Below are 26,116 nucleotides of genomic sequence, written 5' to 3'. Positions count from 1 at the left end.
GAAAGAAAGAAAGAAAGAAAGAAAGAAAGAAAGAAAGAAAGAAAACTAGCTATGGTAGCAGGGAAGCTTGGAGGTTGAGCACCACAATTACATGTAGGGCCAAGGAGACAGCCCAGCTGTGGCATACAGGAATTGCTTGCCTAAGGTCCTAGAGGTTCCTGGTTCAAACCTAGATACCACCAGATGTCAGAACTCAGCAGTACTCTGGTCTCTGTCTGCATCTTTCTGTATCTCTCTCTCTCACACCCTCATAGTATACCAGTTCAGGTTTCATAAGATAATGTGTACCAAGCTTAGGACAGTGCTCAGCACACAGAGTACTTCATAAATGTCAGCTACAGGGGCCGGGTGGTGGCGCACCTGGTTGAGTGTACACGTTACAATGCACAAGGACCCAGGTTTGAGCCCCTGGGTCCTCACCTGCAGGGGGAAAGCTTTGCAAGTGGTGAAGCAGGGCTGCAGGTGTCTCTCTGTCTCTTTCCCTCTACTTCTCTATCTTACCCCTCCCCCTTGATTTCTGACTAGCCAATAAATAAACATTTTTAAAAAGTTAATGTCAGCTACTAGTCTTAATGTTTACTACTGAACTTGAAATAAAAACACTAGTCAAGGACAAGAGGACTCAGCAACAGAACACTTAAACAGTTGAGGCCCCAGCTGCAGTCCCTAGCACCCCAGTCTGCCAGAGCCAAGCAGTGCTCTGGTCTTGCTTATTTAAAAAATTAAAAATGAATAAATGAATAAATCATAAGCACAACAAGCTTTAGGAGGTACTTTGGGGCGTGATGTAGGAAAACACATCATGAGGAGATGTTTGATTGTACTCTGAAAGCACATTCTTGGCAAACCAACATGAAATCTTAGCAGACGAGAAAACTGAGTTAAACATTGCTTTAGAGCATCATAGAACATTGGCTAGGAATTTTGTGCAAAATACTGTTTCATCACATGGACTTGAAAAAATATATATATAGTTAACTCCTAACTATAACCTTGGGAGAACTATGGTGATCACCATGATGGGGGCGGGAAGGGGGATACAGAACCTTGGTGATAGGAGTGGTGAGGAATTACACCCCTGTTCGTTTATAATCTTTCAAATCATTATTAAATTACCAGTTAAATATATTTGTGGGGGTTGAGCGGTAGTGCAATGGGTTAAGTGCACATGGCGCAAAGCCCACTGACTGGTGTAAGGATCCCAGTTCGAGCCCCCGGCTCCCCACCTGCAGGGGGGGGGGTCGATTCACAGGCGGTGAAGCAGGTCTGCAGGTGTCTGTCTTTTTCTCCCCCTCTCTGTCTTCCCCTCCTCTCTCCATTTCTCTCTGTCCTACCCAACAACAATAACAGCAATAACAACAATAATAATAACCATAACAACGATAAATCAAGGGCAACAAAAGGGAAAAAATAGCCTTCAGGAGCAGTGGATTCATGGTACAGGCACTGAGCCCCAGCAATAACCCTGGAAGCAAATAAATAAATAAATAAAATTTAAAAATACATTTGTTAAAAATACTATTTCATCATGGACATCAAAGAAATGAAAACAAGGTCAATAATAGAAGTTAAAAAAAAAAAAAAGGACGGGTACATAGCATAATGGTTATGCAAGGAGATTTTCATGCCTAAGGCTTCAAAGTCCCAGGTTCAATCCCTCACTCCACCATAAGCCAGAGCTGAGCAGTGCTCTAGTAAAAAATAATAAACAAATAAACAATAAGAAAGACTTTCATTACTTAAAAAAAAGAAGGAAGAAAGTTTAAAAAAAACAGTAAGGAAGATAAAATGAAATGAGATATGTTCTAAGAACCAAGAGGAAAAAAGCAAGAAGAAAAGGAATCGTGATAACAAAGGCCTGGACACACTGGAAGCTGTGTGTGCTTCATATAGCCTCATTCTGCAGTCAAACAAGACAGCTTCACAGGGATGTGACTATCAGATCATCAGAGCCTGAAACTACCGCCATCCGGACTAGCATCACCCTCACCTCTGAGCTAGTGGAGAGAGCTGCTGGTGTGTGACAAAACATAGCTGAGTCAACTGAACCCCCACCCACATGCTTTCCCGATATCTCACTACAACAACATGAAGTGAAAAACAAGAAGATCTAATTCATAATAGGGAAAATGGGAGAGAAGACTAAGGCTGCCAGGAAACAGACAGCAGATGAACCTGTATCCAGACCAGTGATTTAGCAGAACAAGAAATGCTGGGATCCTGGGAGCGGGGTGGCAGCGCACCAGGTTAAGCACACATCGTGCAAAATACAAAGACCAGCGCAAGGATCCCGGCTCCCCACCTACAGGGGGAATCGCTTCACAGGCGGTGAAGCAGGTCTGCAGGTGTCTGTCTTTCTCTCTCCCTCTCTGTCTTCCCCTCCTCTCTCCATTTCTCTCTGACCTATCCAACAAGAAGAGTGGAAAAAATGGCCTCCCAGGAGCAGTGGATTCATAGTGCAGGCACCGAGCCCCAGCGATAACCCTGGATGCAACAAAAGAAAACAAATAAAACCCCAGAACTATGCCTAGTACAAGTGTCTATGGGAATACGGGATAAATATCTGTCAGATGAATAAATCATTGAAAATCTAGAGATTACAGGAATAAAAAAAACAGGGTACTCAACAAGAAAGATTCTGCAAAAATCTGCATAAAAAAGTGAAATTAGAAACCACAGTGATGCTGTCTTTGCTTCTGGGCAAAAAGCTAAGAAAGGGATTTCTGGATTCCAACTTATGGAGTATTAACATAGTAATAATGTTGTTTGCCAATATATGGATGTGACAGTCTTCACTTATTTTTTAAAATTATATTTATTTATTAGAGAGAGAAAGAGAAATTGAGAAGGAAGGGGGAGATAGAGAGGGAGAAAGACAAAGAGACACCTGCAGCCCTGCTTCACCACTCTCGAAGCTTTTCCACCTGCAGGTGGGGACTGGAGGCTCGAACCTGGGTCCTTAGGCATAGTAACATGTGCGCTCAACCAGGTGCGCCACCACCCGGTCCCAGTCTCTTCATTTACTTATGCCTAACTGTTTTCACCAGTAGTTCAAAGTCTTTAAATGTATCTTAAGTATGGTTCTTTCATTTGATGTTTTATTTCATTGTAAGCAGTATATTCGTTTCTTAGTGTTACAATTCATAGTATATGGAAGTATAATTATGTGTTGACTATTTTTTTAATTTTTAAAAAATATTTATTTATTTCCTTTTTGTTGCCTCTGTTGTTTTCTTATCATTGTTGATGTCATTATTGGATAGGACAGAGAGAAATGGAGAGAGGAGGGGAAGACAGAGAGGGGGAGAGAAAGATAGACACCTGCAGACCTGCTTCACCGGCTGTAAAGTGACTCCCCTACAGGTGGGGAGCCGGGGGCTCGAACCGGGATCCCTACGCCGGTCCTTTCACATTGCGCCACATATGTGTTGACTATTTTTAAAAAGCAATAAAGAACCAGAAGGTTCCTAGAAATGCCAGTAGCTAATCATGGACACCCCCCACCCATGTCTGAGCTTCTGTCCAGTGTATCTGACTAGCCCAAGAGAAATGACCAACAGCAAAACAGTAGCAGGGGCCAGGCAGTGGCACACAGTGGAGCACACGATGTGCAAGGACCCTGGTTCAAGCCCCTGAGCCCCACCTGCAGCAGGGAAGAAACTTCACAAGTTGTGGCACAGTTCAGCAGCTTTCTCTTTCTCTCTCCCTCACTCTCTCCTTCTTCCCCTTTGATTTCTGTCTGTCTCAAGCAAACTAATTAACCAGAAAGAAACCAATAGCAATCTGAAGGGAGACTGAAGAGCCAAGTCCCTGCATACTGCTTACTCCTGTAACTCAGAAAGCCCCGTACAGATAGAAAATGGGCTGTGTAGGCTTGGGTGGTAGCGCAGCCGGGCAAAGCTCAAGGACCGGCTTAAGGATCCCAGTTCGAGCCCCCAGCTCCCCACCTGCAGGGGAGTCGCTTCACAGGCAGTTAAGCAGGTCTGCAGGTGTCTTTCTCTCCTCCTCTCTGTCTTCCCCTCCTCTCTCCATTTCTCTCTGTCCTATCCAACAATGACTACACCACCAACAACAACAATAATAACTACAACAACAATAAAAACAAGGGCAATAAAAGGGAAAATAAAAATAAATAAAATTAATTAAAAAAAGAAAATTGACTGAGTATTGGTAAACTTCTGAGGAAAGCTTTCAACATAAAAAAAAAAAAATACAGGTTAAAAGCAAGGAAATACTAGCCTGGGAGGCTGCATAGAGGCTACAATGTCCAACTTAAAAAATGTGAGATCCCAAATTCAATTCCTGGCATGACACATGCCAGAGTGATGTTCTAGACAGATATCTCTTTCTCTTCTCCCATCTCGTGATAATATAATTTTTAAAAAATATTTATTTATTTCCTTTCGTTGCCTTTTTTTTGTTGTTGTTGTTGTAGTCGTTGCTGGATAGGACAGAGAGAAATGGAGAGAGGAGGGGAAGACAGAGGGGGGGAGAGAAAGACAGACACCTGCAGACCTGCTTCAGCATCTGTGAAGTGACTCCTCTGCAGGTGGGGAGCCAGGGGCTCGAACCAGGGTCCTTATGCCGGTCCTTGCAGTTTTTGTTCTTTATTGGGGGATTAATAATTTACAGTCCACAGTCAAATACAGTAGTTGGTACGTGTGTCACACTTCTCAGTTTTCCACATCACACTCTAACCCCCCTCTTAGGTCCTCCTCCGCCATCATGTCCCAGGACATGAACACTCACCTGGCCCCACCCCCACCCCAGACTTCTTTACTTTGGTGCAATCCACCAACTGTAGTCCAAGTTCTGCTTTGTGTTTTCCCTTCTGTTCTTATTTCTCAACTTCAAACTCATATCTTCATTAAAGATTATCACAGACAATGGGAAAAAATTCAGAAAATATATCATTAATGCCCTCACAGAGATGATAAAATATTGCATGCATAAAACTAGAATATTTATAATCCTGTTTATATAAATAAAGAATAAAAATAAACAAAGCTAAATTTTTTAAAAATAAACTGTCTGTGGGTATGTGTACTAAGGTGAGAATGGAAGCTTATTTTAAATGCCAGAAAATAAAATCAGCTGTCAGCAACAAAAGACACAAAGTTCTGCCTGAGCTTGCACAGGTCACAGGTCAAGCCCTGGTACCCGGCCCCACAGGAGAGGTGCTGTGGTGGCTCTCTCTCTCTCTCTCTCTCTCTCTCTCTCTCTCTGTAAAAAAGTGACCAGGGAGCAGTAGAATTTCACATGCACAAAGCTCAGGCTTGACAAAGTAATTTGTAACAAGCGACCTATTTTTGGGGAAAAGCATGAACCACAAAACATTTGATTTGAAATTTTTTTTATTAGTGATTTCATGATGATGGACAAGATTGTGGGGTAAGAGAGGTACAGTTGCATACAGTCCCCAGCACCAGAGTGCCCTGTCCCATCCCCTCCATTGGGAATTTCCCTATATCCCCTCCATTGGGAGTTTCACTATTCACAGATCAGAGTGTTATTAACATAATGCTAAAACACACATACATTAAACAAACCATAAAGATTATGTAGTCATACATGGCACGTACGAATCAAGACATATACAGCAGGATTCCAAATGGCTGCATATGAATAGGAAGGAAGTGGGAGTCAGAATAGGATAAAAGTGGTCTGACTGACATGGCCTTCACACTCTCCACACACAGAGACAGACACACACACACACACACACACACACACACACACACACACATACACGTTGAGTTGCATCTTTCTATTTCACTCAGTAGCTATTTCCCCTATGGTAAGTAACTTAGAATGGAATGAATTTTGTTCCTCTTACCCCACAACCTTGTCAATCATTATTAAATCACCAATAATAAATTAAAAAAAGAAGTTGAAATATAAGAAAACACAAAGCAGAACTTGGACTGGAGTTGGTGGACTGCACCAAAGTAAAAGACTCTGGGGTGGGGGTGGGAGGGTTCAGGTGGGAGGGAACATGATGGCAGAGGAGGACCTCGTGGGGGTTGAATTGTTTTGTGGAGAACTGGGAAATGTTACACATGTGCAAACTACTGTATTTTACTGTCGACTGTAAACCATGAATCTCCTAATAAAGAAGTTACAAAAAAGAAAACTTAAGTTCCTTATTTCCACCAACTCCACTAATTCAGTCTGTTAACATAAACTGAGGGAAGCGGGGGTGAGAATTCACGGCCTTGTAGTTGCTATTCTGAGTTCATAGCTTTGTGTCTTAAGTGTTACTAACAGTTTCATAGTGCACAACTAGGTATATACAAATCCCAGCTGAGAGCGCAGAGCACATGGACATTTTCCTGAGACTGAAAAATCCATAGACAAGGTTCAGAGGAATGTCAAATTTCAGGGTCTTACATAAATGTAGGGATATATTAACAATTAAGAACTGAATATTGGGTTTGCAAAGAAAAATTTCCTTAATTTCCACATCAGTTGAAAACTGAACTTCAGGAAAGTATTATGAGAGACTAGAGAAAGGGAGGGGAGAGAGAGAGAGAGAGAGAGACTAGAGGGGGGAGAGAGAAAGAGAGACTAGCATATTATTTAATTCTGCGATGGGCGATGTTGGTTATTCAACCTGCAGCCTCTCTCCCAAGCATGCTATCTCCCCAGTCCAAAAGCTGTTCCCTTTTTATTTTTTAACATTTTTATTATTTTTATTTATTGGGTAGGGATATCTGGAAATCAAGAGAATAGGAGGAAGTAGAGAGGTAGAAACAAAGAGAAACCTGCAGCACTGCTTCACCACTCACAAAGCTTTCCCCCTGCACGTGGGGAAGGGGTTGAGGGGGATCCAGGTCCTTGTGCATTGTAACATGTGCGCTCAACCAGGTACACCACCACCCAGCCCCAAGCTGTTTCCTTATAATGAAGTCTTAAAGGGTTTGGAGGTTTGGTTTGTTTGCTCTGACAACATAGTAAACACAGATGGGGTGGTACCTTCTAGGAAAAGCAATCTGGTCTCACATGGAGAGGGGTTTGGGAGAGAGACTAGATCTAGGTCTCTACTATGTTTATATTATGCATTTCATCAGTAAAGACTTGGAGTATTTAGCACCTGTACTTGAGTTACTGAACTAACAGCAGAAAAAGACACAAAACTTGGTGGAGCTATAATTTCTGGTATTATCATTCTGTCCCCAACCAAGCCCCTAATGAAATGTCCTAGAGCCTAGAATCAGAAACTCCAAAAGAGAGGCTTTTGCAATTATTGAGTGATGTTTTTAAGAAACTCTCATGATTGCCAAGGTCATAATTAATACACTATGTCGTTAATTTAAGAATGCTGATAAAGATGGTACCCTAATCTTTCTCTGTTAGGAAGGCAGAATAAGCATGCTATTATGGGGTGGAGGGCTGAACACTGGTCCCAGTGTGACCAAGCTAAGAAGAGAGAGGTCTGTGTGGTACCTCCATAGTGCGACATAATTAATATTGTGTGAAAGATTTGTAGCCAATCAGATTAAGAGTCGAGGTTAAAGGCAACATTCATTATCATTGCCAGTTTCCTGAATTCCAAGCACATTCCAGAAAAAAAAAAAGTGACCTAATATACTAATACCTTTGGCAGACTTGCAGAACAGCTTGAGTGAAGTCACCAGCACTGCACCCCCAAGTCCTTACAATGTAAATGAATAGAACGTGACCTGTGTCCCTCTAGTTTCAGAATGGGAACCAAAGTACAGTTGACACCGTAAAAATACAAAAAAAAGATAAGAGGCTCCTGGAAGCACCTGTGTGTGGTTCTGTGGGATAAGACAGAAGAAATGGTTGCATTCTTAGAATTATTGAACCTTCCAAGATACAAGAAATGGAATACTATTGGCTTGTCAGAAAAGTCACGATGCTTTTTTTTTTTTTTTTCATAAAGAAACAGGAAAAATACATCTTGGGGCCAGGTAGTGGTGTGTGTGATAAAGCACACACAATACAGTGCCCAATGATTCAGGCTCAAGCCCCTGCTCCCCACATGCAGGGGGAAAGCTTCATCAGTGGTGAAGCAGGGCTGCGGGTGTCTCTCTGTCTCCTCCCCTCTCTATCTCCCCCTCCCCCTCTCAATATTTCTCTGTCTCTATCCAATAATAAATAAATGAATAAATGTTTTTTTTAATATCTTGACTTTTCAGACACCCTAATAAGAAAAGATTGGTATATGCCTTTGGGCACAAAATGGATGGAACTCCAGGTGATTGTGCTCAATGAAATAAGTAAGGAAATAAAAGACAATTATCCGATGGTTTCACTCACACGTGGGTTATAAATGCCTAAAATAAATTAACTTACAATAGTAATAATATCCAAAATGAGTCTCAGATGGTGAAAATCCTGGTGGATGTTAGAAAGAACAAGGAGGAAAATGAAGAGTAGATAGAGGGATCTCTTTGTCGCGAGAGAGGTGGTTGAGGTGAATCTTATGTTTTTTTTTAATATTTATTGATTGATTTATTTCCTTTTTGTTGCCCTTGTTTTTATTGTTGTGGTGGTTATTGTTGTTATTGATGTTGTTGTTGTTGGATAGGACAGAGAGAAATGGAGAAAGGAGGGGAAGACAGAGAAGGGGAGAGAAAGACAGACACCTGCCGACCTACTTCACAGCCTGTGAATCGACTCCCCTGCAGGTGGGGAACCGGGGGCTAGAACTGGGATCCTCACGCAGGTCCTTGATATTTGCACCACATGGGCTTAGCCTGCTGCGCTACCACTGGACTCCCGAGGTGAATCTTGTACACCTGTATGTAGCTATGAAACTATATTCTGAAAGGAAGGGAGGAAGGAAGGAAGGAAGGAAGGAAGGAAGGAAGGAAGGAAGGAAGGAAGGGAGGGAGGGAGGGAAGGAGGGAGACAGAGAGGAAGGGAAGGAAGGAGGGAGGGAGGAAGGAAGGAAGGAAGGAAGGAAGGAAGGAAGGAAGGAAGGAAAAGAAAACTAGCAGAAGGCTCTTGCGTGACATGCATGGCGCTCACGAGAGCCTCCCGCTAGTGTTCCTCTGTGGAAAACTTTATGATGTAGAAACAACACCCCAAGGCCAGCAAGATAACCATCTGTAACAATTAGTGCTCATGATTCCAGGGCCAGGAATGGTCCCTTTTCCTGCCAAACAGACAGGAACGTGTCAAGATTTTTTATGGGGCGCTGGGGTAAACATGTAGGTTATGCTTCAATAGCAGGGAAAATTAGTAGTAATATGGTAATAGCTCCAGTCCTGCCAATTAAATCCCGAATGAGAGGCTTAAAAGGATAAATCTTTTTTTTATTTATTTCTTTATTGGGGAATTAATGTTTTACATTCAACAGTAAATACAATAGTTTGTACATGCATAACATTCCCCAGTTTCCCATATAACAATACAACCCCCACTAGGTCCTCTATTATCCTTCATGGACCTGTATTCTCCCCACCCACCCACCCCAGAGTCTTTTACTTTGGTGTGATATGCCAATTCCATTTCAGGTTCTACTTGTGTTTTCTTTTCTGATCTTGTTTTTCAACTTCTGCCTGAGAGTGAGATCATCCCATATTCATCCTTCTGGTTCTGACTTATTTCACTCAACATGATTTTTTCAAGGTCCATCCAAGATGGGCTGTAAACAGTGAAGTCACCATTTTTACAGCTGAGTAGTATTCCATTGTGTATATAGACCACAACTTGCTCAACCACTCATCTGTGGTTGGACACCTGGGTTGCTTCCAGGTTTTGGCTATTACAAATTGTGCTGCCAAGAACATATGTGTACACAGATCGTTTTGGATGGATGTGTTGGGTACAAAAGGATAAATCTATCTCCAAGTAACTTGACTCCAGAGCAAAGCTAAAGGCTGTTTATAGGGATGTGGAAATATCAGCCACGATCCATCAGAGACCTCTGGCAGTACGGAGATCAATACTCCCATTGGTAATCGGACCACACTTGACTGATAAGCACAGGAAACGATGGTCAACCTTACTAATAACCCAGGAAACAGGAAAGGAGACTACAGTCAGACGACCACAAAAGGGGTGGCCAGGGAAATGATTCAACTGGTAGAGTGTGGTGTTGTGTGCCTGAGGCTCCTGGTTTGATTCCCAATAATGCGCATAGCACCTTCTCTTATGCTCTTTGTCCCATGTAATGCCCCCATAACAAATACAATTATTATTATCATTATAATTATTATTATTGTCCTCCAGGGTTATCACTGGGGCTCAATGCCTGCACTATGAATCCACTGCTCCTGGCGGCCATGTTTCCCATTTTCTTGTTGTTGTTAATACTGTTTTTATTGCTGTTATTGTTGGATAGGACAGAGAGAATGGAGAGAGGAGGGGACGACAGAGAGGGGGAGAGAAAGACAGACACCTGCAGACCTGCTTCATTGCCTGTGAAGCGACTCCCTGCAGGTGGGGAGCCAGGGGCTCGAACAGGGATCCTCTTGCGCTTTGCCGCCATGTGCACTTAACCCACTGCATTACCGCCAGCCAGATTCAAAGGAGGTCTCGAAACTTTACATCAGGCTCAAACTGACGCTGTTGACTGGCTACAGAAGAAGGGCAAACGCTAGAAGAAGAACCGCCAGCCCCCCTCTCTCCCCCTCTATGTCTCCCCTCCTCTCTCAATTTCTCTCTGTCCTATCTGACAACAATGACATCAATAACAACAATAATAATAACCAGAACTATGATAAAAGAAAAAACAGCAAGGTGGGGGGGATGGCCTCCAGGAGCAATGGATTCGTAGTGCAGGCACCAATCAAGCAACAGCAATAACCCTGGAGGTAAAAATAAATAAATAAATAAACAAATAAATAAAAAAGAACACCCCACCCTAAGAGGACTTAGACAGACCCCCAGAGAGACTGATGGTCAGAATAGTTTTTTTTTTTTAATGAATGTACCTTATTGCATTCAAAATTTTCATGTGATATGTGATTCTCAGGGTGATCTCAGGATGGAAATACATTTCATCTCCTCTTTTTCTTTCTTTTCTTTTCTCTTCTCTTCTTTTCTTTTATTTCCTCTTCTTGCCAAAGCACTGTTCACCTCTGGTTTATGGTGATATAGAGGAATTAAACTTGGGACTTCTGATGCCTCAGGTATGAAAACCCTTTGCATGACCCTTTGCATGACCACTACGCCGTCAACTCCACCTTAGTACACATTTCCATATTTAAAAACACTGAGACCCTACAGGCCAATCTGGATACAGCAAATGGCTTTAACAGCTGGAAGGAAATACAAGCTCATCAGATCAAGCAGAGACCACAAAAGCTGGAAAAGGGAAGAGAATGGCTCACTAAATGGTGGCCTCTTTTTTCCTCTTCTCTCTCTGGGTCCTGATGGAATTGGAGTCCACAACCATCTAACCATCTTCCATTAAGATTTCTTCCCCCTGGGGTGGGGCGGTAGCGCAGCGGGTTAAGCGCAGGTGGCACAAAGCGTAAGGACAGGCATAAGCATCCCGGTTCTAGCCCCCGACTCCCCACCTGCAGGGGAGTCTCTTCACAGGTAGTGAAGCAGGTCTGCAGGTGTCTGTCTTTCTCTTTCCCTCTCTGTCTTCCCCTCCTCTCGCCATTTCTCTCTGTCCTATCCAACAACAAACGCCATCAACAACAACAATAATAACCACAACAAGGCTACAACAACAAGGGCAACAAAAAGGAAGAAAGAAAAAAAAAAGAACCTTACACCTACCCCAGTAAGGAAAGACAGAAACAGACTGGAGGGGTGAACTGATCTGCCAACGTCCATGTCTAGCAGAGAAGCAATCACAAAAGCCAGAACGCCCACCTTCTGCACCCTGAGAAGAATTTTGGTCCATACTCCCAGGGAGAAGAAATCTTTATTTATATATTTATTATATTTCTTTATTTGTTTTCCTTTTGCTGCCCTTATTGTTTTTTTTTAAATTGTTGTAGTTATTATCGTTGTTGTTATTGATGTCGTTGCTGGATAGGACAGAGAGAAATGGAGAGAGGAGGGGAAGATAGAGAAGGGAAGAGAAAGACAGACACCTGCAGACATGCTTCACCGCCTGTGAAGCGACTCCCCTGCAGGTGGGGAGCCGCAGGCTGGAACCGGGATGCTTAGGGGTCCTTGCGCTTTGCTCCAACTGCGCTTAATCCGCTGCGCTACCGCCCGACCCCTGGGGGAAGAAATCTTAATGGAAGATCGCTAGATGGCTGTGGACTCCAATTCCATCAGGACCCAGAGAGAGAAGAGGAAAAAAAGAAAGACGTTCAGAAGTAGTAATAGGTATCAGTGTGACTTAAAGAGGAAGAGAAGGCAGGACCATAGAAAAAATGGGCAAAAATATAGATAGATAGATAGATAGATAGATAGATTATTATTATAAAATAATAGTTAACTCATATCTGTGACCTTAGGAGAACCACTGCAGTTTCCAATGGAGGGAATGGGGACACAGAACTCTGGTGGTGGGGGTGGGAGAGGTGTGGAAATGTATCCATTATTTTGTAATTTTGTGAATCACTAATAAAAAAAGAAAGAAAGAAAATACCGAAATGAAAGAGGAATCCAGCCTTGTCACTAGTAGTCCTCTATTATCTTAACATTTCTAGCGAAACACTGAAACAAAAAATGAAATAATGAGCGAATAAATTAATGAAAAAAAAGCATTTAATCCCATTTTCTGAGATACTCCCATACTCTACAACAATATTTCAGATATTTTTAGAATGATGTGATGAATATTAGAGCCACAGAGATTACAGGCTTGATATTTTCCATCCTCTATAAGAACATAGCACTGAATGAAATGATGAAATGAACAGGTCTGCTAGTAGCAGGCCAGAGAGCACTGTTTTCCCTTCCCATCACAGTATAGCTCACAGAGCCACATGTCTGTGTCGGTGTAGAGACGATAGGTACACCTGTAATCTAATCATCATCTACCAGGTTGCTTCCCTTTCTAACACTGCAAAGATCTTATTTTGTTGCAGGAGGCTCTGGGATAAAGAACTAGAAATCAGAGTATCTCTACTTTAACTGCTGAATTATTTAGCCTCTGAATCCTTTGCCTATCTGGCTCAACATTCAATTCCTCCAACTTAACTCTGGAACAGAGCAAGGCCCTGGCGTTATTTGGCCCTCGTCTCTCTCACCGGTGTAGTTTACAGGAGTGAGAGTATGGATGGTAGAGACCACTCATTATGGAGGAGCAAGATTCCAAGTCCCTTCTGTGTATCTGGAGAACACCGTAGAACGAGTGAAGGGGAGAGATTTAAGGACTCTTAGAGAAGAGGAATAACATCATTGCAAGACTGGCCAGCTCCTCATGGGGCATGAGCGCTTCCACACTACGATCATCATCTCTGGCATTATGCTATTCCACTGCAGAATACTGTGCCCCAGGATGGTTCCGTAGCCCCCATGTCCACTTGGTCGATTCCAAATTATATTCCTCCATGAGGATCATTTCTGGAACCATCCGTTCCACCCCGGTTCCATGGCTGCCAGTTCTTAGCAACATCGCCCCGCCAGATATTCGTCAGGATGCGACATCAACTAAGTTCATTTCCCACGTCTACGCTCGACCGGACCTGCCAATATACGCGGATATCTTCGCCCACCCTGTCCAACGCTTGACGTCTCGTCATCCAATCTGGTCCCCTACGCCTACACTGAACTTCTCTGTTCCAGACTCTTGGAAACAGAGTTGGCAGTCAGCTGAGGTAAAGAACAAACACTTCAACACAGACCCCTGCATGCGTCAACCCGGCTTTGACCTAGCACGTTATGATTGGGCCCTCCTCAATCGCTATCGAACAGGCCATGGCCAGTGCGCCGCTATGTTCCATCGCTGGGGAGCCAGAGACGACCCGCACTGCCCCTGCGGCTCCAGACAGACTATGACCCACATAGTCAACGACTGCCACCTCTCCAGATTCAAAGGAGGTCTCGAAACTTGACATCAGGCTCAACCTGATGCTGTTGACTGGCTACGGAAGAAGGGCAAACGCTAGAAGAAGAAGAAGAGAAGAGTGGGAGGGAAAGGTGAGAGAAGTGATCTACCCCAGCTAATCCCCAGCGGTTCCTGGTTCCTCTGACACCCAGCACTTCCCTTTCTTACATGGAAACCTTGGAACCTTTTGCTTTCTCTGCACGGCAGTTTATTTTGCCCAGGACTAGTTGAATCATTCCATCTTGGGAGGATCCAGCTCGCTCTCCTCATGCAGCACCTGGAGGCTAAATAGGGAATATAGTGATAATTTTACTTATAGACAGGTGAGAATGAAGAGGAAGAGAAAGAGGAACAGGCAGGGAAAAAAAAAGGTATAAGAAATAAAAATAAGGAAGGGAAGAAGGGAGAGTCAGCATAATGTTGACCGAGAAATAGCCAGTCTGTAATACTAATATAATCAAAGGCTTGTATTTAAGAACAGGAAAATGTTCCGGTCCATTACCAAGGGACAGTCTCCAATTCATGACCTCAGGGTCAGGGTATAGAGGAGTTTTTAAAGTTAAGTCAGGAGAAACAACTAGATAACTCATCTAGAAAGGTTCTTACTGGGGGGCGGGGGGGGGGCGCACCTGGTTGAGCGCACGTATTACAATGCACAAGGACCCAGGTTCCAGCCCCCCGGTCCCCACCTGCAGAGGGAAAGCTTTATGAGTGGTGAAGCAGGGCTGCAGGTGTCTCTCTGTCTCTCTCCTTCTCTATCACCCCCTCTCCCTCAGATTTCTGGCTGTCTCTGTCCAATAAATAAAGGTAATAAATAAAAATTTTTTTTTAAAAAAGTCCTTACTTTGCCATGTATGACCTAGCAGGTTAGGCCCCAATCATACTCGGGTAAGCTTCATTACTACAGTGATTTACCCTCTTTCTCTGGCTGAAAAAATCAGCCTGGAGCTGAAGCTCCTGCAATGACAAGAAGAAGAAAAAAAAAAAAGTTCAGGCAGATAGGAAAATAATCTGGGACTGGTTCTTAGGTCTTTTTGTAGTTGATGGCAGAGCAAAATTATTTAGACAGAAGGCTGTAGTGTAGAGTCCGTTATCAAATTCAGCAGATTATCTCTTGCTTTCCAGCCACCAAATGGTTAAGTCAACTGTTTAATTTCCCCCTCAGTGTTTCAGCATGGCAGTTAGAGACAAGATTTAGTCTATCTGTCTCAAAGCAAGTCCCTCCCGTAAACTGGTACTGTCACTTTTTTCTATTACTGTAATCAGTGCTTACACTGGTAGGTACTTTAAAATGCACAGACCATATTATTCTTTTTAAATTTTTTTATATTTATTTATTCATTATCCATTTTGTTGCCCTTGTTGTTTTTTATTGTTGTAGTTATGATTGACGTCGTTCTTGTTGGATAGGACAGAGAAAAATGGAGAGAGGAGGGGAAGACAGAGAGGGGGAGAGAAAGAGAGACACCTGCAGACCTGCCTCACCACTTGTGAAGCGACTCCCCTGCAGGTGGGGAACCATGGGCTCAAACCTGGAGCCTTATGCAGGTCCTTGCGCTTGACACCACGTGCGCTTAACCCACTGTGCTAGCGCCAGGCTCCTGACCATATTATTTTTAGAGAGAAAATTTAGTGATATACAATCTAAAGAATTAATAAAATCCAGACTACAATTTGCATACTGAATTATATATATATATATATATATATATATATATATATATATATATATATATATATATATATATATACCAGGGGCGGCTGTCACACATTTTCTTTAAAGATGCAGATAAACATTTTAAGTTTTTTAGGGCATAAAGTCTCTGTGACCTGGAAATGATTCAACTCCATCATTGTAAAGCAAAGACAAACACAACAGATGGTTGTGTTTGCGCTCTAATAAATCTTTATTTGCAAAAGCAGATGCCCTGAGGTTTGTCCCTGTGAACAGAGCTGGAAAGACCCTGGTCTAAAGAAAGCCTCTCCTTCTCTTCTTATAACACAAAGAGACACATTAATAATATGAAAGGAGGGTCACTTTGAGCTATGAAGGGCATCACAACTGTCTTTAGTAATCAGCACCATAGCAGGAGACATCAAGACTAAAATCAAGAACTACAAGACTGCTCCATTTGACAGCTGTTTCCCCCAACTAGAACCCAATCAGGAACTGCTAGCAGAACTATTTGGGGTCCCATCGCTGTGAGAAGGCAATGACAGCTAATAGGGGTGATCTCACCGTGCCAGTGGTACTAGCATGCATAGAAGTCCCTCTGCCCCATAGCCTGGATATATATCCATCTGGATGACCGCCAGGCAGAAGACACATTCCCGGGGAAGATCTGAACTCGCTCTATTCATTCTGTCCTGACCTCCATCCTTTTCCCAGGTGGTGGTGAAAGGAAATCTCACAGTTTGGCCATCCACATCCTGGGATCCTGAACCAGGCTTTGATCTAGCACGTTATGATTGGGCCCTCCTCAATCGCTATCGAACAGGCCATGGCCGGTGCGCCGCTATGTTCCATCGCTGGGGAGCCAGAGACGACCCGAACTGCCCCTGCGGCTACAGACAGACTATGACCCACATAGTCAATGACTGCCACCTCTCCAGATTCAAAGGAGGTCTCGAAACTTGACATCAGGCTCAACCTGACGCTGTTGACTGGCTATGGAAGAAGGGCAGACGCTAGAAGAAGAAGCTCCCCTAGTAAGTACTGGTTGGAAAAGTGTTTTAAAAATGTGAAAAACACACAGGACTCATAGATAAGCTATATGCTCTCTGAAAAAAAAAAAAAAAGAAAAGAAAAAGAAACAAACAAAAAAATCTTTCATACAAGGGAGTCAGGCGGTAGCACAGCGAGTTAAGCGCATGTGGCGCAAAGCTCAAGGACCAGCGTAAGGATCCCAGTTGGAACCCCCGCCTCCCCACCTGCAGGGGAGTCACTTCACAGGCAGTGAAGCAGGTCTGCAGGTGTCTGTCTTTCTCTCCCCCTCTCTGTCTTCTCCTCCTCTCTCCATTTCTCTCTGTCCTATCCAACAACTATATCAATAACTACAACAATAATGACTACAACAACAAAACAAGGGCAACAAAAGGGAAAATAAATAAATATAAAAAAATTTTTCATACAATACATAAAAAGTGAGGGTTATCAGAAATCCCACCCCCAGTAAAATAACTATTAACATTTGTTGAACATCGAGGCAGGCAGACCCCCTACGACCGTGTGTGCACACATGCACACACACTTTTTTTAGAGGGAAGAAATCTATGCATTATTTTTATCGCCTGCTTTCTGTGCTCAAAAGTGCATGCAGAGTCTTCACTTGGTTACATTTAGATATGTTGATAATTTTTTTAAATTTTTGCCTCCAGGGTTATTGCTGGGGCTCAGTGCCTGCACCATGAATCCACTGCTCCTGGAAGCCATTTTTACCCCTTTTGTTGCCTTTGTTGTGGCTATTATTATGATTGTTGATGTTGTTCATGGTTGGATAGGACAGAGAGAAATAGAGAGAGGAGGGGAAGACAGAGAAGGGGAGAGAAAGACACCTGCAGACCTGCTTCACCACCTGTGTAGCAACACCCCTGCAGGTGGGGAGCTGGGGGCTCGAACTGGGATCCTTATGCCGGTCCTTGCGCTTTGCGCCACCTGCAATTAACCCGCTGTGCTACCCCCAATAAATTTTTTTTAAGATTTTATTTATTTACTAATGAGAAAGATAGGAGGAGAGAGAGAAAGAACCAGACATGTGCACCAGGGATTAAACTCATGACCTCCTGTTTGAGATTCCAATGCTTTATCCACAACGCCACCTCCCGGACCATGCTGATAAATTTTTAAAGAATTGGGAGTCGGGCGGTAGCGCAGTGGATTAAGTGCAGGTGCTGCACTGCAAAAGTGCAAGGCCTGGCCCAAGGATCCCGGTTCCAGCCCCCGGCTCCCCACCTACAGGGGAGTCACTTCATAGGTGGTGAAGCAGGTCTGCTGGTGTCTTTTTCTCCCCTCTCTGTCTTCCCCTCCTCTCTCCATTTCTCTCTGTCCTATCCAACAATGACAATAGTAATAACTACAACAATAAAACAACAAGGACAACAAAAGGGAATAAATAAATAAAAGAAGTAGTGTTTAAAATTTTTTTAAAGAATTATTTTTAGTACACCCAAGACTTTGCATCTGCCCAATTCCACTGCTTCAGTTGAATTTCTTTTGTTTCTCCTTTCTTCCTTCCTTCCTTCCTTTCTTTTACTTTTAATTTCAGATAGACACAGGGAGAGAGAGAGATAGAGAGAAGGACAAACACCATAGCACTTTCCCAGTGTTCATGAAACTTCCTCCTGGTGCTGCCATGTGGTGCTGGGGTTTGAACTCAGGACTTAGCACATAGAAAAGCAAGCACTCCACCAGGTGAGCTATCCCCTGCCCCTAACTTGGCATCTTCATTCACAGGGACTGTACTGTAAATGGAGGTACCCTCTCTCGTCTGTATGGTGCACTGCTTCTCCCAATATCCTGTCCATCCCAACCAACCTGTCCAATGATGGAAAATTTGCTGACTCTTGAATCCATCTACTTACCTTCTAGAAAACATCCAAGGACTCTTACTCTTCAGAACTAAGGGATCTATTTCATACTGAATCTGTAACCAATGACTTGAGTCAAGGCTTCAATGGAGCTCCTCCCACTCAGTCCTCGGAAGGTTCCCGTCCATTTGAAGATGGATAGGCTCACCTATTGTTCCGGAGCCCTGATTTTGATTGTTCATAGCTTCTGTCTGTAGCAATACATGTTTCAACAAGATACTTGGGGATTTCCAAAATCGTGGCTGCTTCTGCCTGACCTAACTGCTACATGGGAAGACGACAGCTTCTGACTGAGCAGAAAAACCAGTTTGTAGAACACTTATCCAGGTAACCTATACAGATGGAGTTATCTCTCCATAACTTCCGGGGCAAGTTCAGACAAAGAGAGTGGCCATGTGCACCAGGACAAGTCAAATCCTCAGGGAGCAAAACTGATAGCCCAGAAAACTCATTCTGAAGTCTACAGAAAATTGGTCATGAGGGGCCGGTTGGTGGTGCACCTAGTTGAGCGCACATGTTACAATGCTTAAGGACCCAGCTTCAAGCCTCTGGTCCCCACTTCCAATGGGAAAGCTTTGCAACTGGTGAAGCAGTGCTGTAGGCGTCTCTCTGTCTCTCTCCCTCTCTATCTCCTCCTCCCCTCTCAGTTTCTCTCTGTCTCTATCCAATAAATAAAGATTTTAAAATTTTTTAAAAAGAGAAAAGGAAACTGGTCACACACAGTCTGATTTGATGGAGTTTCTTTCTTTTTTCTATTCTTTACTTTTTTCTTTTGCCTCCAGGATTATCACTGGGGTTCAGTGCCTACACTCTGAATCCACTGCTCCTGGAGGCCATTTTTTCCCCATTGTTGCTGCTGTTATTGTTATTGTTGTTGCTGGATAGGACAGAGAGAAATTGAGAGAGGAAGGGGGAGATAGAGAGGGGTAGAGAAAGATAGACACTTGCAGACCTGCTTCACCACTTGTGAAGCGACCCCCCTGTAGGTGGGGAGCCAGGGGCTTGAACCAAGACCCTTTTGCAGGTCCTTGTGCTTCAAACTATGTGAGCTTAACCCGCTGTGCTACCACCCTGCCCCCTTGATGTTACACCTTTATTATATCTTTCTTCATCCATTTCTTCCTGACCTGTGCTTTTGTTAGGGTGTTACTAGTGGATATTGGATATAAGCTTACAGAAGCCAAACTTCACATAGGAATTGCAATAGGTTTTCTTTGTTATTGTTTTGTACAGGTGAAGGGGAGACAGACTAGACAAGAACACTGCTCTGCCACTTACAGAGGTTTGTTTGTTCATTTTGCATTTGTGTGTGGTGCCAGGTATAGAACCCAGTCTCATGCTTGATAGGCATACATTCTACCAGTGAGCTATTATTCCAGTTCCAGTTACAACTAATTTTAAGATTCATGTATTTATTTATTTATGAGAGAATGGAAGAGATAAAGAGAGAGGGAGGAAGTGGAGAGAGAAGCAGAGAGAGAGAGAACGAACCAGAGCATCACTTTGGCACATGTGACCATGGGATTGAACTCTAGACCTTATGCTTGAGAGTTCAACATTTTAACTACTGTGCCATCTCCCTGACTTCCATGGAATGCCTTGGTGGCTCTGTAATTTTTTTTATTTACTAATTTATCTTTCATTGCCACAAGGACTTGGTGTCTACAAAACAAATCCAGTTCTCACAGCAGACTTTTTCTTTCTTTGCTTGATAGACAGGTAGAAAAACTGAGAGGGGGGTGGGAGAAAGAGAGAGACAGACAGACAGACAGACAGAGAAAGCCAGAGAGAGAGAGAGAAACCCCACAGCTCATGAAGTTTCTGCTCGTGAAGTTTCCCTCCCACCTGCAGTTCCTTGCACATGGTAATGTGAGGGCTAAACCTGGGTCACCACTATCTGGCCTCTGTTGTTTTGTTTTCTTTTAATATCAGCCAGAGTACTGCATATAATGAAGTCAAGAATTGAACTTTGAAACTCTAAGCCTCAGGCTTGAAAATCTTTTGTATAACTGTTATTCTACCTGCCTGGCCTATGGTTTATTTTCAAAATAAGCTGTCCTGAGTCATAAGACCCTTTCTTTTGCTCACTTTATGAAATATTGCAGAAAATGCCATCTTGTAAAAAAGTATTTGATTTAAAAGATGAGTTAATAGTTCACCTAGATAGTGCACCTCTCTTGCTCACAACCAATGTTCAAGCCCAGTCCTTACTGCACTGGAAGAAGCTGTCTCTCTCCCTCCTCTGTTTCTGCCTTTATTTTTAGTTGTTATGAATAGTTTGTTACAAGATTACAATGTATATTTCCACACCACACTTAACATCTAAGTTCTGCATCTCTACCCTCCCACCTCCCATAGAATACACCATAATTCTCATAAGTCTCATAAACAGTTTGCTTGCTTCTGTTTTCTTTGGATTTTTTTTTTTGAAAGTTCATGTAAATCAGACCTTTAGATTCCATATACGAGTGAAACTATTTGGTCATTGTCTTTCATCTTTTTACTTCTTTCGCTAAATATAATCACCTCCAGTTCCACTCATTTTGTCCCAAAGAACAGAATATCATATTTTTTAATTGCAGAGAAGTATTCCATGGAGTATATATCACATAATTTCTCCATCCAGTCATCTATGGATGGGCATTCAGGCTGCTTCCACCCTTTGGCTGTTGTGAATAATGCAGCTGTGAACACAGGGGTGAATGTGCCCCTTCTAATTAGTGCTTGAGTGGCAAACGCTAGAAGAAGAAGAAGTGCTTGAGTGTCCACTGGATAAAAAAGTGCTATTGCTGGGTCATAAGGTGATTCCGTTTTTATTTGCTTAAGGACTGTCCGTACAGTCTTCCAGAGAGGCTGTCTTCCAGTCTGCATTCCCAGCGGCAGCGGAGAAGAGTTCTCCTTTCTCCACAGCCTCTCCCACACCCATCATTTCCTGGTTTGTTGATGGAAGCCATCCTCTCCGGTGTGAGATGGGATCTCAGCATAGTTTGAATTTGCATTTCTCTAATGAGAAGTGAAGTGGAGTATTTCTTCATGTGTCTGTCTCTGTCTGAAAAAAAGTTGACCCTGACTAGTGAAGTCCTGGTAATTACGAAAAAAAAATGGATTTCCATAAATTGGATCTTTAGATACCAGTATCTTTACAATTCCTTTATTTATTTATTTTGCCACTGGGTTTACCACTGGGTCTCAGTGTCTACATGATGAATTCATGACTTTCAATGGCCATTTTTTGTGGTTGAGTTTTTTTCTTTGTTTGTTTCCGATTTTTCATAGGTACAGAGAAATAATGGGGTGGGGTAAGGAGGACAGAAAGACAGACACTTGCAGCATTGCTCCACTGGAGAAAGAAAAAAAAAAAAAAAAAAGGAAATTACAAAGGTAGGCCAGGGACTTAACTCATTGGCAGAGTGCCTGCTTTGCATATGTGAGGGACTGGATTGAATCTGGTACAAAGACACATCCAAAATAATAATAATAATAATAAGGCTATAGCGTATAAAGGTAGCATGTAACCAAAAATATTTCAAGTGCTACATAGTAGACTAGGAGCTTGACCTTCCTGGGCTGGGCTGTATATTCCCGTTAGAACTGTAAACCCAAGTGCAACGTAGATTAAACCTGCCTAGAGTGTGTACTGTGTGGTGCCTCTCCCAGGACCCTTTGTTCAGGGACAATGCATCTATTTCCAGGCTGCTGGGAAGATTGGTTCCTGTACCTATCATTGAACTTTGCCCTCAGCCTTCTGTTTTACCCATTGCTTTGGCCAGGAAGGTATTTGGAGATATAAAAGCCCAGTTCCCTCTGGATTCTATTGGGTTGAACTCTAAAGAGAGACTTAATTGCCCATCCCCAGGACTGCAGGATTGCAGGCTTGGCTGATCTCAGGGTGAGAAGCAACTTCTCCCTCTGCGCAAACCTACATGTGCCTACTTTTAGCCAGGGGCCAATTTCCTTCTTCATGCAAGGAATGTTTCCGAGCAGGGTCAGTCTCAGCTGTGTCTAAACTCACAGCTTGTGTGTATCGCTCTGTGTCAGAACTGAACCCAGGTCTCCTGGCTCACCTTTTGTTAAAAATCCTCATTCTCAGTTATCCAGCCAATCTCTATATGATTCTTCTTTTACTAGTGATTTAACAGAGACTTAAAAAATTCTAAGATAACAGGGGCACAGTTCCACACCGTTCCTACCATCAGAATTCCGTGTTCCCGTTCTCTCCATTGGGAATGACATTAGTTCTCCCAAGATCACAGAGATGGGTTGACTATTATTTCTATAAAAATAGTCATATGACTATTATTTCTATATATATTTCTACATTTTCCCCTTATAGTCCTGCCTTCTCTTCCTTTCTTTTTTGTTATTTTAATTTTACTAGTGACTTAATATTGATTTACAAAATTATAAGATAATAGGGGTATAATTCCATACTGTTCCCACCACTAGAGTTCTGTACCCCCATTCCTTCCACTGGAAGCTGCAGTAGTTCTCCCAAGGTTACAGATATGGGCTATTATTTCTATAAGTATCTGTATATATATATTTTCCCCTTTTTATGGTCTCATTTTTTTCATGGTCACACCTACACCTATTACTACTTCTGAATGGCCTTCTTTCTTTTCCTCTTCTCTTTCTGGGTCCTGATGGAGTTGGAGTTCAGAGCCCTCTAGTCATCTTCCCTTTATCATTTTTTCCCCTCTAGGATTATGGACCAAAAATAATTTTTGGGGTGCAGAAGATGGGAGTTCTGACTTCTGTAAATGCATCTCTACTGGGCTTGGACTTTGGCAATTTGATCCACATGCCCATCCTGTTTCTATCTTTTCCAGTGGGGTAAGGCTTTGGAGAGGTGAAGTTCCAGGACATATTGGTGAGGTCGTCTGCTCTGGGAAGTCATCTGTAACTTGGTGGCTAAAAGGCAGTAGATATAAAGCAGGAAAAAATGATTAATGAATAGGAGCCAAAAAGTAGGAATAGAGGGAGTCAGGCGGTAGTGCAGCGGGTTATGCGCACAAAAACAGGCCTAAGGATCCCTGTTCGAGCCTGCAGGGGGGTCGCTTTCACAGGCGGTGAAGCAGGTCTGCAGGTGTCTACCTTTCTCTCCCCCTCTCTGTCTTCCCCTCCTCTCTCCATTTCTCTCTGTCCTATCTAACAACTATGACATCAGTCACAACAATAATAACTACACCACCACCACCAACAACAAAAAACTAGGGCAACAAAAGGGAAAATAAATAAATAAAATCTTATAAAGAAAAGTAGGAATAGAGTAGATGAGAATAGGGGTCTTAGGGTTGAAAGAAGCTACGAAGTCTATTTGAGGTATGTTCCAAGGGCCCCATGAAAGTGACCAGTGATGGAGAGAGAACCTCGCCCTCAATGTGGAGCAACAATGACAGGGGCTGGTCTGCACTGCCAGCCCACTCTGCCACTCAAAGAAGACAAGTCCTGAAGTGAGTGCAGCCTAGAATGTTCCTAGCTATGACTATGGGCTGTGAGCTCACACTAACAGGGAGGATCTCAGAGGCTACACAGGCTCCTGTGCTAAATATGAATAGATGCGGGCCCTAGGTCAGATCGATAGGTATTTATAAGGGTCAATGGTATTTATATACTTTCCTCATGTTTGGGAGCTACTCTCTGCCCTACTCCAGATTTTTGCCCTATTCTGACACCATCTTCCAGGACAATATTTCTAGTCCAACTGCATGTTAGTTATTAGTCTTAGGCAAAAATTACTAAAGTCATGGGCCCCTTGGAACATACCTAAAATAGACTTCCTAGCTTCTTCCCACACGAAGACCCCTAGTTTCATTGGCTATATTCCTACCTTTGGGTTCCTGCTTATTAAACAATTTGTCCTGCTTTATATCTTACCACCTTACCTTTCAGCCACCAAGTTGCAGATACTAGTATGAATCTATCCTGACTTCCCTGGGCAGACAACCTCACCAATGTGTCCTGGAACTTCTCCCCAGAGCCCTACCCCAGCAGGGAAAGACGGAAACAGGCTGGGGGCGTGGATCCACCTGCCAACACCCATGTCCAGCAGAGAAGCAGTTACAGAAGCCAGGCCTCCCACCTTCTGCATCCCACAATGAATTTTGGGCCAGACTCCCAGAGAGGGAAAAAGAATAGGGAAGCTTCCAATGGACGGGATGGGATATGGAACTCTGGTGGTGGGAACTATATGGAATTGTGCCCCTGATATCTTACAGTCTTGTTCATGATTATGAAATCACTAATAAATACTCTGTATTCCTCAGTTGCTGTCAATAGATGGGATGGGAGAGCAGAGGGTAGGGACATTAATTCCTAGACATCTCCAGCTGTCTGGGTCACTGACTAGTGAAATCCTGCAGCTGAGGGTGTGCTGACAAAGTGCAGATATTGGCAGTGGGGATGAAGATACACCTGGAGTCAGTGTGCACAAAGCAGTTACTGGAGTCAAGCATGTACTTGAACGTGATCTAGGGCAAGAAGGTGATGACTTCATGGGTGACATCACTAACAACATGGGCAACATATGTCAAATAACAAAAGTAATTCAGTAAAAACATAAGTGTAAAAGATCATATAAGAGACACAGAGATAAGCAGATGGAATGGAAAGGAGTAGAGTTTGGACACATCAGCAAAATAGGAAGAACACTAGAGCCAAGGGCAGGGGTAAATGCACAAAGACTAGGGTCAAGACCTTGGGTTTAGGGGCCAGGCGGTGGCACACCTGGTTTAGTGTTCACTTTACAGTGTGTAAAGATCCAGGTTCAAGCCCCCTGGTCCCCACCTTCAGGGAGAAAGTTTGGCAAGTAAAGCAGGGTCGCAGGTGTCTCTCTGTCTCTTTCCTTCTCTCTCTCTCCCTTCCCTCTCTGACTTTCTCTCTGTCTCTATCCAATAATAAATAAGTAAATTATTGTCATGGGTTTAAATTCTGATTGCCACTTTCAGGCAGTAGGATTTAACCTCCCTGCACCTACCTAGCAGGGTTGTTGGAAGAGTTTTATAAAGAGTTATAAAAAGGCACTCATAGCAACATCTGCCATATAAGCACTAGGAAATTCTATTTTATTATTTTTTTATTTCTAAAATGGAGATATTGACAAGACCATAGGATAAGAGGGGTACAATTCCACACAATTCCCACTACCAGAATTCCGTATCCAATCCCCTTCTTTGATAGCTTCCCTATTCTTTATCTCTCTGGCAGCATGGACCCAAGATCATTATGGGGTGCAGAAGGTAGGAGGTCTGACTTCTGGAATTGCTTCCCCACTGGACATGGGCATTGGCAGGTCGACCCATACTCCCAGCACTAGGAAATTTTTAAATCTTATTATTCCTTCTGTTAACTAGAATTTGTGCTTCTCAAGTTCTCTGTAGTATTTTATTTTCACTCTGTTATAGGCTGATGCTTTTATACAACACAATAAACACAAAATGAGCAATGAGAAGAGGGGAACACAGGTAAAACACAAGGGTCATTTTTGTTATTTGATTCAAGAAGCAGAAAATTACTCAAACTACTATAAAAGTTCCCGCATCCTCATCTTTAATTTCCTTCCCCCTTCCATCTTTAATTTCTGTACTGATCCCATGA

The 26,116-nt window shown here is 43.0% G+C and overlaps 1 pseudogene; it reads left to right on the top strand.

The window, feature by feature from the left end:
• LOC107522663 (cytochrome c oxidase subunit 6B1-like) overlaps window positions 1-16,279 on the top strand; it is a 36,559-nt pseudogene extending 20,280 nt beyond the window's left edge.
• The last annotated feature ends 9,837 nt before the right edge of the window (window positions 16,280-26,116 follow it).

The sequence above is a fragment of the Erinaceus europaeus genome, chromosome 13 (assembly GCF_950295315.1).
Source record: "Erinaceus europaeus chromosome 13, mEriEur2.1, whole genome shotgun sequence".
Classification (NCBI taxonomy): Eukaryota; Metazoa; Chordata; class Mammalia; order Eulipotyphla; family Erinaceidae; genus Erinaceus; species Erinaceus europaeus.
Note: the sequence above shows the minus strand (reverse complement) of the source record. Positions and strands in the feature narration are given on the sequence as shown.